The sequence below is a fragment of the Struthio camelus genome, chromosome 2 (assembly GCF_040807025.1).
Source record: "Struthio camelus isolate bStrCam1 chromosome 2, bStrCam1.hap1, whole genome shotgun sequence".
In the NCBI taxonomy this organism is placed as follows: Eukaryota; Metazoa; Chordata; class Aves; order Struthioniformes; family Struthionidae; genus Struthio; species Struthio camelus.
The window spans coordinates 65,004,456-65,019,748 of NC_090943.1; the positions used below are offsets into that span (position 1 = coordinate 65,004,456).

At 36.3% G+C, this 15,293-nt stretch overlaps 1 long non-coding RNA gene across 19 annotated transcripts in view; it reads left to right on the plus strand.

Annotated features, from left to right (window-relative positions):
* LOC138066375 (uncharacterized) overlaps positions 1-15,293 on the plus strand; it is a 93,852-nt gene that overhangs the window by 37,342 nt on the left and 41,217 nt on the right. For 6 of the 19 annotated variants that reach the window (XR_011139781.1, XR_011139782.1, XR_011139787.1 and 3 more), the window contains 4 exons: positions 430-481; positions 993-1,072; positions 6,116-6,306; positions 10,470-12,385. This is a non-coding gene — a long non-coding RNA (uncharacterized lncRNA). Of the gene's footprint in view, positions 1-429; positions 482-992; positions 1,073-1,986; positions 2,022-6,115; positions 6,307-10,469; positions 12,386-15,293 lie in introns of all 19 variants that reach the window. The other 13 variants (XR_011139783.1, XR_011139791.1, XR_011139794.1 and 10 more) reach the window with 12 other exon arrangements.

Sequence of the window (15,293 nt, forward strand, 5' to 3'; positions counted from 1 at the left end):
TTTTGAAAGGAGAATAGTGGAGCCAGGCAGGCCAGAGAGAGTATCCCTCAAAGAATAAATTAGTGTTGAGCTGCTGCCATAAAGGCATGTCTAGGAATAGTCAACAAATAATCCATCTGCTTTAGTTATTTTTCTCCTAATTTATACATGTTTTCCAGTAAAATTTCAATATAGTTATGGTCTTTGAGGGCAAATTTTAAACTTCCATATGCAAATGGTATTGAATTTTAAACTCACGCCTGCTATGAAATATGGGCACAGGGTTTCAGAAGTGCTTGTTCTCTTTACCAGTGTTTAGACAACCAAATAAATCAGACAAACGTCTGACCTCATTGTTGCAGTTGAGAACAGACATGAAGAATTACTTTGTATGAATATGATGAGACAAAATTAAATTTAAACTTCTAACATAGTCAATAAATTTTGCAGCAGCCTAATTTTTCCAGGAATTCTGCCTCAAGCAAGGACCACAATGGGAAAGGTATAACTTTTTTCTTTCATTTCTAATGCTGCTTATCTGTTTTCTTCATTTAAGAGATGCAGTATTTCGTCAGCTGCATGATTATAAAGTGCACTTGTCCAGTCAAGAGCTACAAGTAATATCACATAACTTTATGTGGCTACCTAAACAGCTCAGCTGTGACTGGCAGATGTGCTATAGAACAATCTGCAATGTAAAATAAAATATCAAAAATATGAGAAGTGTATTCCAACACACAAATTCTCAAGAATTACTGTTTGCTTAAGGACATGCCATCATTAAAAAAATTATGCTAAATTCGCTAGCTTGTCACATTTTTATTATTTTTTCCTCTGTGCTGCAAATAACACATGAGAGATGTCTGCATAAGGGCTGACCAAGATCTGATTTGAAAGCTGTTTTTGTGTATGAATGAGTATGAAGCAGGCTCCATTTGCCTTAAGTTGCCACTGTTCCCTCTTTAAAGACTTTTCCTCTTCATGATTTAAAAATTTTTTTTTTCTTTTGTTAGGATGGCAGCTTGGATAGGATCACATCCTACGGAGGTAGATTTACAAGGTCACGCTTTGTGGATGGACTCTTCTGACAGAGGTAAGCTCCACATATGACTTCTTTATGGTGCTATTATATAGTCCAAAACTTTTTCACCTCTGTGTAAAAGCCTTTGTAATCATCAAGCATCAAGGTCACCTAAAAGGCTGGTAGTAAAACTATTTAACTAGCTATTAAGAAAGAAAAACACATCCTTTGGAACTTTATTTTCAGAAATATAACTAGGACAAAAGTGTAGTTTGCGGCTCTGAAGTCTGTTATATCTTCCAAGGTCTCCACATAAAATGATAAAATATACTGAAGGCCAGACTGTGGGTGGCCAGACAAATAAAGCTGCACTGAGGCCTAAGTGTTCTGTTGCCCCCTCAGCAGGGCTGAATTTCCTCCTAAGCACCAGAGACCTCAGACCACTTTGAAGACTTGCCATGGTTCCTATCGCTAATCCTCACATTTCTGCCTCATAGTTCTCATATCCTCTGTAACTTTATTATCTGTATTTCTCCTTCTATATGTAAGCGTCAATAAAATTATTGTGAGAAGGACTCATTTTCACTAGGCAGGAATATCTCATTGGCTAGAATAATTCCATGAGACTTGGAAATGCTTATGAGGCCTGTGTTTCTGTGCTCATGTTGCAGGCAGGTCTGCTCAGTGAGAAATGCCGGGGAATATCTGATGGCGATACACTGTGCTGATGCTAAATTAGCTGCAGGATCCTTGATGAAAAGCTAACAGATTCTTGTGATGTGGCAAGGGGGTATTAGCGCAGGTAGGAGAGTAGTGTGAACATTGGGGGTCAAATCTGCACTGCATTTGCTTTAATGAGCATGACAAGCAGAATTTGGCTTGACAGCCAACTATTCTGCTTGACGTCCTATTATCAAGGCATAGCTAAATTCTGCCTGAGAAAAATTCAACACAAGTAATTAGGGATAATTTTGGTTCTGTTCCAGGTATTGGCTTGGATGATTCTCTCTGCTGTTCTTAGGTATTTACAAAAATATTTATTTCCTTCCATTATGGTTAACCTCAGAAGTCAGGTGGCAAAAAGCATTCCTCTTCTGCTTTGCTCAGGTGTGAAGTGGGATTGCTATATTAATGGTACCTGCTGTCTTTCACTGTGGCAAGTACCATAAATTCAACATTATGATTTAACCACAGCATGACAGAGGAGAGGCAAATGGATTCTGAGGGAGAAGAATTCTCTTCTAGTATTTAAAATATATCTTTTTTAATCAGTAAAATGTCCAGGAAAGTTATGAAAACACGTACGTAGCTACTTGTTAAAAATAGGCTGTGTTAAAACTCTCCAGAGTGTGTTAATACATTTTTCTTATCATTCAATTGCATTTTAGTATAGGCTCGCATAAAAACTGACTTGGACTTTTACACTGACTTTAGAGGAGTAAAAGCTATATTCAATAACTCCTGTCAAAAAAAGGTACAAAATTAATTAAGCAATAAATCCGTAGAAATTGTTACAGACAGTTAATGACTGTCTTGCAATTTTATAACAGCAATAGGATATTAAAAAAGCATTAACTGTTGTAGTATGGTTGGAGTGGCTGTACTAAGAAATTAGTCATTCTGGCATTTTCTGACTAATTTTCAATCACTTGGAGGCACAGCGATGTGCTTGGTTTAGAATTTTTACTAATATTGGTAAATTCTATAAAGAGGGAGCTAATGTAAGTATCTATCCATATTCATAAAATATTGATTGTAGAAAATTAGTTAATTTCTCCTGCTAAAGGTTTTGTTTCACTCAGCACTGCCAGCATTTACGGCTGGCAGAGATCTAGATTTAATACTAGCAGGTTGTTACTGAAGAAAATGGTTTATAGTTATGAATTGTCATCCTCAACCTTTTTTTTTTTTTTTTTTAACAAGAATCAGATGTAGAGGTACGTTTGTGTAGTATCTTAATTTTTTGGTATATGACATTAGATTCATCCATACATATCTAGTCATACACTGTGATATGAATGAGACAGGAGTATGTTCAAAATTTGAATTAAACTAAGGTCAAACTGTTAATTAGTCTGCTCCCTTCTCTGATATTGTTATCCTATGGGACAGTTTGCTTTTCTTTTTCTTTTTTTTTCCCTTTCTTTTTCTTCTGTTACTTAGAGGTTCTTTCCTGTTGCAGTCCAGCAACACCAAGTAGCACCCACCCCCTGTTTATTTATATGATTCTGGCAAGCAAGGAACTGTATACTCTGCAGATAATGAATACTTTGCCTCCAAAGAAGTAGCAAATGCTGTAGTCTTTGGGGAACTGCAGAGTACAATTAGGGGACCACAGGCTGATACTCTGTTCAGGGCTAATTACCTCTTCTGGAGTCAGGAAAAGAATTAGGTAAATGAGACCAGCTGCTGGCGGTTAGCAGGAGAGGGAGGAAGACCACTGCAGGACGGGAGAGAGTCACAAGCAGCCCTGAGGATTATCTGTTCTCACATCAGATGAGGACTTTACCATTAAACAGCAATTGTGTTTGTGCATTTTAGGCCAGTAAATGTCTATAATGAAACTTGTGAATTGTTTGGGGCTGACACAGTGCCCTCTTTGCAGAAAGAGGACTACTTCTGAGATTGCTTTATGTTAATTGTATGCCTCTAAGCCACTGCTTAATGGAATAAAGGACACCAGATAATAAATTCAAAAGCTGTAAAAATGAACATGTCATGTATCCCATGGAATATCTATGCCTACAATGCTTTAAACAGTGAGGAAGAGCCAGGTGGTGATTTTATTTCTACAGGATAAACATTATATGCAGCTGGTCTAATTTGTGATCTTATATACAAATACGTGACTTGTAGCTGTTGTAAAAGTTTAGTAATAATACTTTAGACTCCTGCAGCACATTCCAACTTGAGATATAAAACCCTTTACAGGCATTAATAAATTAAATCGTAAAATGCCTTTACCTTAATTTAACATCTTTTTTGACAAAGAACCGTCACCTCTCACTGAATTCCTCTTCAAAAAGAACCTATGATATCTATTATTTTAAAATAAATAGTACTCAGTTGTTTTGTTCATTCTTTTCATTCATTGAAAAAGCTAATAAAAATTGTAGGATAGCTTTATTTATTTATCTTTTAGAGCAAGAACCTGCATTTGTTCACAGATGTCATAGGTGAAAATCAACCTTCTGTGGAAAGGTCATGAAGCCTTCAGGATTTGTCAGAGTCCCAAAGAAAACCTTGCATAGGATTTAACGAATATGTAGGATTTCTTGTGTGAAGAAGTAAGAACTACAGAAGCTGAGACCAAGCCCTTCTTTTGTGAGGAAAAGCAGCTAAAGCTTTTTAATTTAGACAGCGTGTTTCTATATAGGTTTTCCCCATAAAGTCACATCTTTTATAGATTGCATCTTCCTTTTTTCTTTTTTTTCTCTTTCCATTAGTAGATTCTTCCCTTTTTCCACCAAATTTAAGTGTTGTAGAATTTAAAGGAAATTAAGATTGTATGTTTACACTAGGTTATATTCTTCTATAATTTTTCACTTGTACAAAGTGACTCTGTTTAAAAGTACAGGTGAGTGAATCATCACATAACCTACACCATCCCATTGCCGGTGATACTGGGCAGGTTGAAGCAGGGGAGCTTGACAAGATAATTTTTTTCCACAGATATGTATAACTTGCATTGCAAATGACTGTCAGAACTTATTTTATAGATGATTCGTGAGTTATACACACACAATAAGTGCCAGAAATATTACTGTGTCAAACATATTAGGGGGAAAGAGGGAGATGGCAGCTTCAAAAAGTAATAGCATTACTCATCTGAACCAGAAAATTCAGATGGGGCTTGACTGCAGCTAGCAGGCTGGCCTGCCTTTAGCAGTGAAGGCAATGGGAGAAAGTTAGATAAAGCTAGCTACTGTGGTGCTGCAACACATGCTCTGGGTAAATGACGTGGATAAATTCACTCTTCTTCTATTCATACTCATAGGAACTAATCTGGCAGGGGTTCAAAAAGCCCAGTACAAGTCTAGTATCAATTAATTCTTCTATACAGTTGTTTTGTATGGATCATGTGAGCAGATGAAGGATTTCATGGCTTTACTGTGGTAATAACGATAAATTTCATGGCTTGTCAGCTTGTCAAGGATTAACAAGATTGATACGAAACTATGGAGCTGTTCTGTAGTAAAAGAAGGAAATCGCCTCAAATTGTTTTAAACGCAGAGAAATATTTGTTGCATTAACTTTTCTTTTCTGTAAATCTCTAGCAGTGTCATTTAAGAGACTCAATTCTTTTCCCACTAACAAAGGTTAGAAATTATTCAAATATGGATCGTTCAGATATGGACAGCGAAGTCAGAGAGGGCCATAGAGAGCCAATCTGTCCAGACATGGAATAATCAAAACACGTTTTCTTTAAAGTCACCTTTGGATGAAATTCACCCAGTGCAGAACATCACTTATGTGTGAAGAGTTTAATTAGAGCTTCTATGGCAAGTGTAAGTGTCTTCATGAAGGCGCTTACCACAGGGGCAGTTCTCACTGCTCTTTGTTTTGTGCTCAAGCAGTTCCTAAGCATACTTTCCAGAAAATAATTTCAGACTTTTTTACTTATTAGCTCTATCCTCAGTGTAACAAGGTATTTTAAAACACCTGTCCACTATTGAACAGGGACAAATGTTAAACATATTTCAGTTTTACTATGTCTAGTGCATGTCACTAGCTTAAGGTCTGTATTGCGTTACTACCACAGGGACTCTCATGACGTGTAAACACAATTTTCTTCTCAGAAAGATGGTATAAAGACTTGTTGTTCAGATATATAGACTGAAGAGAGAGCTGGTATTTTATTAAGTCACTCCTTACCTTGTTGTAAGTCCTTTTATATCTGGTCTAAATACTACAACTTATGTATTCTGACAGTCGTTTAGTTAATATGCTTTCAAAGTTTCTTCTAGTTACTTTCTGTCAAGCTTCTTATACCTGGTACAAGTACAGAGAAACTTTATGAAGACCAATGCAAATACCTATATTCTTTGAAAGGCAGCTATTCTAAAACATTTCTAAATGTAAAAGTCTGTCTACGTGATTTGTGGTTCTTTATAGCTGTCTAAGAGACCAAAGGTTCAGGGACTTATGCCGGCAGATGTATCAGGACCTGTCTGCTGGACGCTCACGCTTTCGCTGCCTTGAAGGCTTCCTCCGTGCTCCCTATGAAGACGCCTGCGGGGTTTGTAAAGGGTTCACAGGAAGTCTGGGATCTCAGAGCAGAGACGCAGCCTTTGCTTTACTGATACGTACGTAGCCAGCTGTCTGCCGAAGCTGCTGCTTTTCCGTAAAGTCATATTTATCTGTAGGATAATGAATTAGACAGAAAATCAATGCGACATTCAGATACGGGCTCATTAGTGCCCTTGTTTAGTGTCAGGAAAAAATACCCTGTAAGTTGTTCAGCATTTCTCTTCTCACTCCCTGGAATTATATTTCCTTTGCTTTATTGCCTTTACACATTGTGTTGAATTTGATTCCAGCCGCTAACCCTGTGATCCATAGCTTCCTCTGTGTTTTATGGTTACAATCTTTAACTGGCTATTCCTTAATTTGCCCCTCAGATTTATTAATTTACTTCTACTCCGGGCTATATAGGCTGCTTACTCATCCAGCGCTCGCTCTTAAGTGTTGCTATGATCTTTGCTGCGCTCTCCTAGTCGCACAGAGTAAGAGAACAGTGCTATTTATTCGTGTGATTCTTACACCTCTTCACATAAATTACTGCTTCTATTCACAAATTCACTCTGTCTCTGGTCTCCCCTGTCTTGGCTTATCCTTTTCTTGCACTTTAGAGCTTTTGTGTCATTTACCATTTCTTCCAGTCTAAGGGAACAGAACAATTTGCTACGAAGCAGTTCTGGATTAAGCAATTTGCACCTGTCTCCTCTTCTTCCTCAGTCATTTATTGCCGCCCCTACCCTGTCATTGTTGTTTTACTCAGCTCTGTGTTTCTTTTTTTCTTCTATTTTTTATTTTTGGTGATGCACTGAAAGTTCAATAGCAGATCTGATCCAGACTGCAAATAGCTAAACAACTTCATTTTATTTCATATTTAAGCACGCCACATTAGCAGACATATTGTGTCTGTATTAGCAGACGTACTGTTGGCCTTCCACGAAAATGTGGAAGCACCAGGAAAATGATAAGAACCCAATATTGGTAAGAAAGAATAACTATGAACAACCAGTGCAGTGGCCTAAATAGGCTTTACTATCTTATGGAAAAAGTCTGTGGAAGCATCACTTGGTATTAATAGCTTTCTCATATTTTCAAATGAGACTTGTGGCACCTGTCTTATATGGGCAAGTTTGCAAGACCAGTTAGTGGAAACTGGAGAAAAAAACATATATATAAAAGGTTCAATTCACTTGGAAAGCAATACTCTAAATGATTTTTGAGTTCTGAGCATTAACTCATAAATGCTTATCAAATTCCTTTTTGTCTCCCTTCTTTCTTTCCTTTGTTTCTTTCTTCTCATAAGTTCGAATATGTTCTTCAATCTTTAATTTCTTCTTTATTTTATAATATGTCTTCTATATTTTCAGTAGATATGCTACAAGCAGAAAGACCATTTTCACACCAACATGACAGAAATTTTTCTATTAAGTGCTTTTGATCTCCTCCCGCAGCAGCTGGTTCTTTATCATCTTGTTTTATTACTTTTGTGATGTCCTGTACGTGTCCATAGCTACAACGCTTGTGAAAACTGCATGTTCTATATGGTACTCAGCTGCAAAAGAGCTCACGAGTATAAGGGAACCTGACAGACCATCATAAAGTGGAATTTGACAAGTGGACTTACTTCAGGTTTCTTGGATCCCATGATCTCACAGAACTTTACAGAGAGTGTGCACCCAGGGTTAGGTATTGGCCAGGGAGACAGCTTTGAGTCAGTGCTAGAATTTCAGCTTGCTTATGGCATGATTTCTATTCCAGTGGCTTAATCCATGGTAAAAATCATATGCCATTTTAGGTGGGGGCAGAGCCAGAAGTTATATGAGGTTAAGACAAAGTCTGATGTGAAAGCAGTGATACTGTAGGCCACTGGGTTATGAAACTGTTGTTTGAATAATGCTGCACTGAACCCTGTCATTTTCACTTAGAAAGCAGCATAAGGATCTTCTTAGCTATATCATTTTAAAGTATTGGGTTCCCAAGTGTAGATACATTACTTGCTACTTTTGAGATTCTTTCATACTAAATTCTCATAATAAAGGAATTACCTTCCTTTCCCTTCCATAGGAATATACATTTTTACCACATTAAATATCTGTTATCCTTTCTGTGTAGCCATCCTGTTGAATTAGTGTTTGTCAAATGCATTATTTGACAATTGTTTTAGTTTTTCTTTAGACAATTTAACTAGTAAATCTATTTTCTTATTGTTCAAGTAACTTGACATTGCCTTTTTTCCATTTGGATTTTTTTTCAACCATCAATGCAGTCATTTCTAACATAAAATAATGCATATTTTTCTCAAGTGCTATGAGAAGATTCTTCTTTGATTGTCCCTCAAAAGCCTTTTTTTTAAAAAAAGTCTTAGTTCCACTGCCTTAAAAATGTCAGTGATTCAGTTCAAATAGTTTATCTGAGCAGTTTTTGGTTAACGTATATAATGTGCTTCTGTTATAGGAACTTTACACTATATCAGTAAAACTTTGCAGTATTTATTGCATCTTAATTTCCCCTATCAACATTATTTATTGTGAAAGCATGGATGGGAAAACGCATAAAAGGTTACCTATAATTCTGTATGATATGGTGTTACCTTCGTAACAAAGGCAGAGCTAAAATGGCTAGTAATTCAACGTGCAGAGAAGTAGACAAGAAAGAATTTTGGACATAGATGAATATAGACCTCATAAGATCTATCTGTGAAGAAATTAGATCTTATGATTTGAAAAAGAAATTAGATATAAATTTAAATTTTGGCATGATACATTTTATCCATGAGCAGCATATCATGTGGTTCAGTTTATATGCATGAGCAAAGAATTTTGAAAAGCAAGACAAATCAATCTGCATACAAAAGTTATTTCTTTTACACTGAATTTACACCAGAATTAAGGTTTTTTTTACACCAGAGTAAATCAACAAGCCCAACTTTATTGGGCTTTATTCAGTGTTTCAGTAGGTGTGAAAAGAGCAGCCAGCTCAAACTAGATGAGAAGGGGTATCATGTTATTAGTATGGGAAAGACTAAGCTAACAACCTAACATCAAAGTCTAGAATAAGTTCTGATAAAGATATATCGTCACAATCTTCTTCACTCTTAGGTAATTGAGATTGCTTTTTATTTTGGTACAAAATATAGTATTGAAGAAAAATACAAAAGAGGAAAAAGTCCTATTTCTTCATGAAAATGTATGCCAAATTACCAGTAAGCTTTGATATTATAAATGTTTGGACCTTTATCTTTTGGGCTTCCTGTTATTTATTAAGTTTATTATTACTATGCATTTTATTATGTACTCTCTGATTCAGAGATTTTTATTACTTCTTCTTGATACTGTAATTTAAGAATTGATGACCATGAAGAATATGTAATAAACAAGGTCCAAAGCAAGGAAAATGAGCGGTACACTAATAATTACTCACTGCTTAGAAAATTGCTGAAGCTGTAAACTGCTTTTCTCAGAATTCAATGTGGCCTCTATAGATAACAGTACAAAGATTAAAAAAGAAAATTCTGATGTTCTTAAGTGTCCTTTTTACACCCTTATGTCAAGTTGTTTGGGCAACAGCAGCTGTATTATATAAAAACTGTATTATATAAAAGTTTATTTTAAGTTAGTAGCATAAAGAAATGTTAAATTGGGTATTACTTTTCAGTAAATCTGTCAATATATAGAAATAAAAGAGTCAGTAAAGAAGACACAGGAACCCTGATAAGTAACCTGATTTTAACAAAGTCACTCTTTTTCAAGCTGTTTTATTCAGTACCTTTTAAGCTTTACTTTTTAAACAGACTTTTCATATTGTTATTGGTGTTATGTAACAGCCTGCTCTGAAATACCCTATACTTTATCAATGTTAAATTTATTGTACAGAAATTTAATTGGATGTTCTGCTCAAAACAAGCAGTGATTCAAGTATTGCTTACCTTAACTGTAACAAAATAAGCATGACGAGCATTTTCCAAAATAACTGTTGCTCAAGTGTCTGCTTTCAGGTGGTCAGTGGAAAGCTTGGCGTTTCCTTTATTTCATGCGCTATTAATGCATCTAAAATGCAGTTCCCCTGTAGTTCAGCCAGTGGAGATTGGTAGAAAAAATCCTATAACAATAAAAATCATTGCTGCAATCCCTGAATTCCAAAGATTATGCATGTTGTGCAATTTTACCTATTCCTCATCTCAACCTCCTGCTGCAATGCGTGCGGCCTTGAGAAGGACGTTGTGTATTTACAGACAGTCCAGCCAGCTGAACCGAATTAAGAGTTCTTTGTTTACTGTGATGGGAACCAGAAGACACCTCTAAAGCCATCTAGAAGGAAATGTACTTTCTGCAGAGGAGCATCATACGCTGGTACAGTATGTATGTCTTAGAGGGAATACTTAAGGTAATAACGTATGGGAGCAGGGAAATAGAGCCTCCCGTTGTTACAAAAGTACTTCACAAAATGGTTTGTCCAGATAGATGTACGGCTAGATCATAATTAGAAAGACCACCATCAGTGGACATATATGAATATAGGTGCCACCTTTTTGCACAATTATCTACAAATAAGCACATACGATGCTGTTGCAGTTGTTATTTATCAAAACTGGCCTCCAGCACATAGCTCTTTTCACACAGATCCTAACAATCTCCAGGGGAGATTTAAACAGCAGCTGCTCCTTCTAATACTGTAAGCAAGGAAGGAAGATGCTTTTGGCAGTGAATGCGAATGATTAGCTCAGGATGTAATTTGTATCTCAGAATTGTTTTCATAGCTCAGCATTTTCTTTGCTATTTATCTTTCCCCAAGTGAAATAGCAGTCTTTTCAACTTCAAATAAGTTCTGTCTATCTTGGAGTTACAGAAATGATATCATGCTGCATTCAGCATTGCCACTGCTCAATATTAAAACTTACTAATCAACAAAATATCTAAAACAGAAATTCAAACTCTCAAACTTTTGCATTAACCATCTTTTAAATATTCACAGATGCAGGAATCTAAGAAAAATATGCAAGAGACAAAGTCAGTTTTGCAGCTATTCTAATCTATTTTGATAACAAGGGGAAAGATAGCACAAGTTTTCATTTATCATATTCAGACTGCATGAATTCCATTTAGGTTTCTGACTAGTATTTCTTACAGCTGGCTTTAGGAGATTTCCTGATTCATGCCTTATTGGGTCCTCCAAATTGAAATAAATATTTGAAATACTTATTGAAATACTATTGAAATAAGTAATTGTCATCATTCTTTATGCACTTGCACAATATTTAAGCTGAGTACTGGACCTTGTGACAAAATGTAGGCTGGTTCAATAAGGTGACTTTTTCTCCTTTTGTGCAGGTGAGAGTGATTCCATGCGATTGAATCAGTGGAGAAAAAGAACTGATGTCCTAGTGACATAATCAGCAAAATTATTTCTTCCTTTGGACAGAAGCAAAACCATGACTCTGCTAGCCTATGTTTTTTCGTCCTTACATGGTTCATTGCCTGCCAAATTACTATACCATTTGATTCTGGTGGCCCTGTGGTCTCCATTGACCTTTTCTTCATGCCTGACACCGTCAGCTTCCTTTCAAAGTTGTACAGTGTTAATCAGAACAAATTTAATTTTTTGCAATGGAAAATTGCCTCAGAAATACTAAATTTACTTTTTTTTTTGACAGCTTTTTTTTCTTTCTGCCCTGCTCTGCCTTCATGAAATAGACTACAAGTCAGGTAATAACAGTTTTGTGGCACCATCTCTGGCAGTTCCATGCGCTGACTGGTGAGAATGAAGTAGCAATGGCTTTCTTGACAAAAAATTTGTTTACTTTTTTATTTAGTACATTTCTTTATTTATTCAGTGCACTAATATTACAGTAATCTTAGAAATGTTCATTTATGAGGAAATGCTGTCATTCCCAATGCATTCTGTGCCTATATTTCCGGTGTCATTTCATTCCTTAGGGTTTGCTTGCAGGGATCATACAGAGAATGTGCTTTCACTAAACAATTTTCACCTGCTGTTATTAACCCCGTAGGCCTAGAATAACCTTACCTGCTAATATATTTTAGGCTGAAAGGTAATGATTGGCATTTGTTATTTTTAAGGGCTGATGACTACAAGCTGCCTTTTTACAAATAGAAACAGATGAGGAGAGATCTTTGCCTCTTGACATTTGTAAGTATTACTGTTGACTGTATTAGGATATCTTTTTTTTTTTTTATTTTGAATTAGGAATAGCAGTGAATTTTGGAGAGCTCTGTATTGTTTTTCACTTGCACAAGGTCATAAGGAAGGTAATTTATCCCTAGCACAGTCCCAGGAGACTTTAAACTTCCAACTCTGACCATGGCAAGAATATTAAAATATACTAGACTTTAAAGTCATGGGGTTTAGAGGGTTTGATTGGTTGGTTGGTTGGTTTTTTTTTTACTTCTGCCTTTACTGTCCATAAGAAATTGGATGGTAGCAATATAGAAATTTTAAGACAGAAATATTTGTGATTGTAAGTAAAAACATTACAAAAGAAGAATGCAGCTTGCACTTGAAATGGGCGTAATTGTGCCAAGCAAACTATACCAGTGGCTGCAAGACATAATTTAGCTCCCAATAAAGATAATAAGGCAAATCTAAATTAAATCTATCTATACACAACCATCTATTTCTTTAATAATAATCCTTTCCTTGCTAGCTGTGATGGATGAGGGCAGAAGCAGAAATGAGCAATAGCTGTAAAAGTTGTAGCTGGCCTAAAACTAGATGTCCTGATTTTAGTAGCCAAAATTATCTCCATATAAGTGATATGCTTTCTTAAGAACTATAGTTAAAGAGTACATTCAGAAAAAGAGCCAAAGATGTATTCATTGTGCATGCTAAAAACCAAAATGGATAGTTATTTTAATTATTGCCAATTGGAAAATAGGAAAATGAGTTTAGGAAACTGGATCAAAATACTCTGTCATGCTCTTAAATAAAATGCAGCTTTAGGACTGATCCTGGTATTTTGCTATGCAAAGAGTAGCATGTCAATGATTACTTGTAGTAGTAATGAGCTACTAATAAGTAATAAGTAGTAATTAGTATAAGAGTCTTAAGAAAACTTCCCATGTGATGCTTCTGCTTCTTGATTTACCTTAGTGACTTGCTCAAGTAATTATTTTGCAAGACAGTGTGTCTGGGCTGCTGGAGTTCCTGCAGGAGAGGGAGGGAAGGGAGTCCCTGTAGATGGAGCCTGTAATGATCTGTGCTGCTTTGACACAGGAGAGGAGGAGAAAGCATGGCAGAGGGAATGGGCTTCTCTTTCCACTCCTACCAGTTCCCCCACCTAATGGCCACATGGACATCTAACAGAGAAAACCTCATAGGGGTTCAGGAAGAGTGCAGCATTCTGGAGGGTTTGACCAGATGTGTGGGTTTTGATCCTTATCTTCTAAGGTGTGCAAGGGACACACCTTTCATCTTAAGAAAGTTGATGAGAAGTTAAGATGTAAATTTTAAAACTTAATGAGAAGGACTTGCACCAGAGACCTCATCATTTGAAACGCAGTGACAAGTGTCACCTCATCAACAGCCCACAGACCAATTAAAGCAGAAAACACTCAGAAGTTTCTGAAGGCCGGTGACCTTTTTATGAGTTTTTTGTCTCCTTAGATGCTCTGCATCTATCAGATACTAATTTTCATTTTTTTTTAGTTCAGCTATTTTCTGGGGTTGCCTTATACACAGAATTTTAGCTGAAATTTTGGGCCAGATTCATCATCATCAAATGTAGTGTAGTTCTAAAGATGTCAATTGTTTCATTAAGCAAATTGTTTAGGCTGTTTAGGCCAAACTAGACTTTGATCTATTAGCATTTATTGGCTCGTTAGGGCTAACAACCCTAGGCAAAAGAGCTACAACAGTATTGAGCTGTTGGCTCAATCACATCACATGTTTATATCTTTATTTGAAAGGCCTTTGGGTTCTGCAAAAGTTTCCTTTACCTCTGTCTGTTTGCTGTCATATGCAAATGAAAGATTTTTTTTTTCTTTCTGTTTTAGTTTCAATAGCTGGGCTACATGTTTTAAAGAAACTCAATCATGAACCTCATCACTGTCAGATCAGTTCTCTTTATAATTACGCATTTCAGTTGCTATCTCAGAAGAAAACCTCCTCTCCCTGCCCCCAAACAGGAGGTCATCTTTCGTTTCTAATGTATTTAAAACTCAAAATGTTACTATCATAATTAAGTACCTCTGATCAAATTTATCATGAAATCTCCCAGGAAGGATATTTCAGAATTTATACTACTGAATTAGAAAAATTTTCTTTATCTTTCATCTGATTTCAAATTGAGGTGACCATTTCGGTTTGCAGGCAAGATGAAAACCCAATTAAACTTTTGGGATTAACTGTACACAAGCCACCAATTAGGGAACTATATTGATTTTTTTTTTTAAGCCATACCGACAGAAGTCCTGAGCAAAATGACTGAGTAGAACCTTTTTTCCTTGTTTTAAAGCCTGAACTAGTGGCAGGGCATGACACTACATCCTAACTTTTGCACTAGAGGGTGCTCTGAAATCCCTGAATCTCTAATAGTCACCAGGTTCTTCCTGGGATGAAACTGGCTGATGCACACTGGTCTTCCTCTCTTCCTTTCCCACCTGCACTCACACTCACACTCACACTCACACGTAGTTTTCCTGGAAAGATAACCCACGTGTGGGCCTGAAGGATGTTTATAGCGTCCTCCTGCCTATTTCCTGAATTGCTATAGGGAATGTGACAGCTAGCCATGCCATAAGACATACTCACTGCATAGTTCATATGCAGTGAACATACACATACGTAACTGTTTATACTACGTGTAGTAGCTTACCCTTGACCCAGAAGACATTAACATGATTTTGTGTTAATCAAAGAAGAAAAATTGTAGCTTTGTGTTAATCGGTGAATAGAACATGTAGATGTGATGGCTTTCTAAGTTCGCATGTATACCAACAGGACACTGCAATTTTTTGCACCTGATCTAAGACACCTGCAAGGCTAAATTGTATTAATAATGAAATCATGGTAATAAAGCTAGTATATGGTTGATTAAATT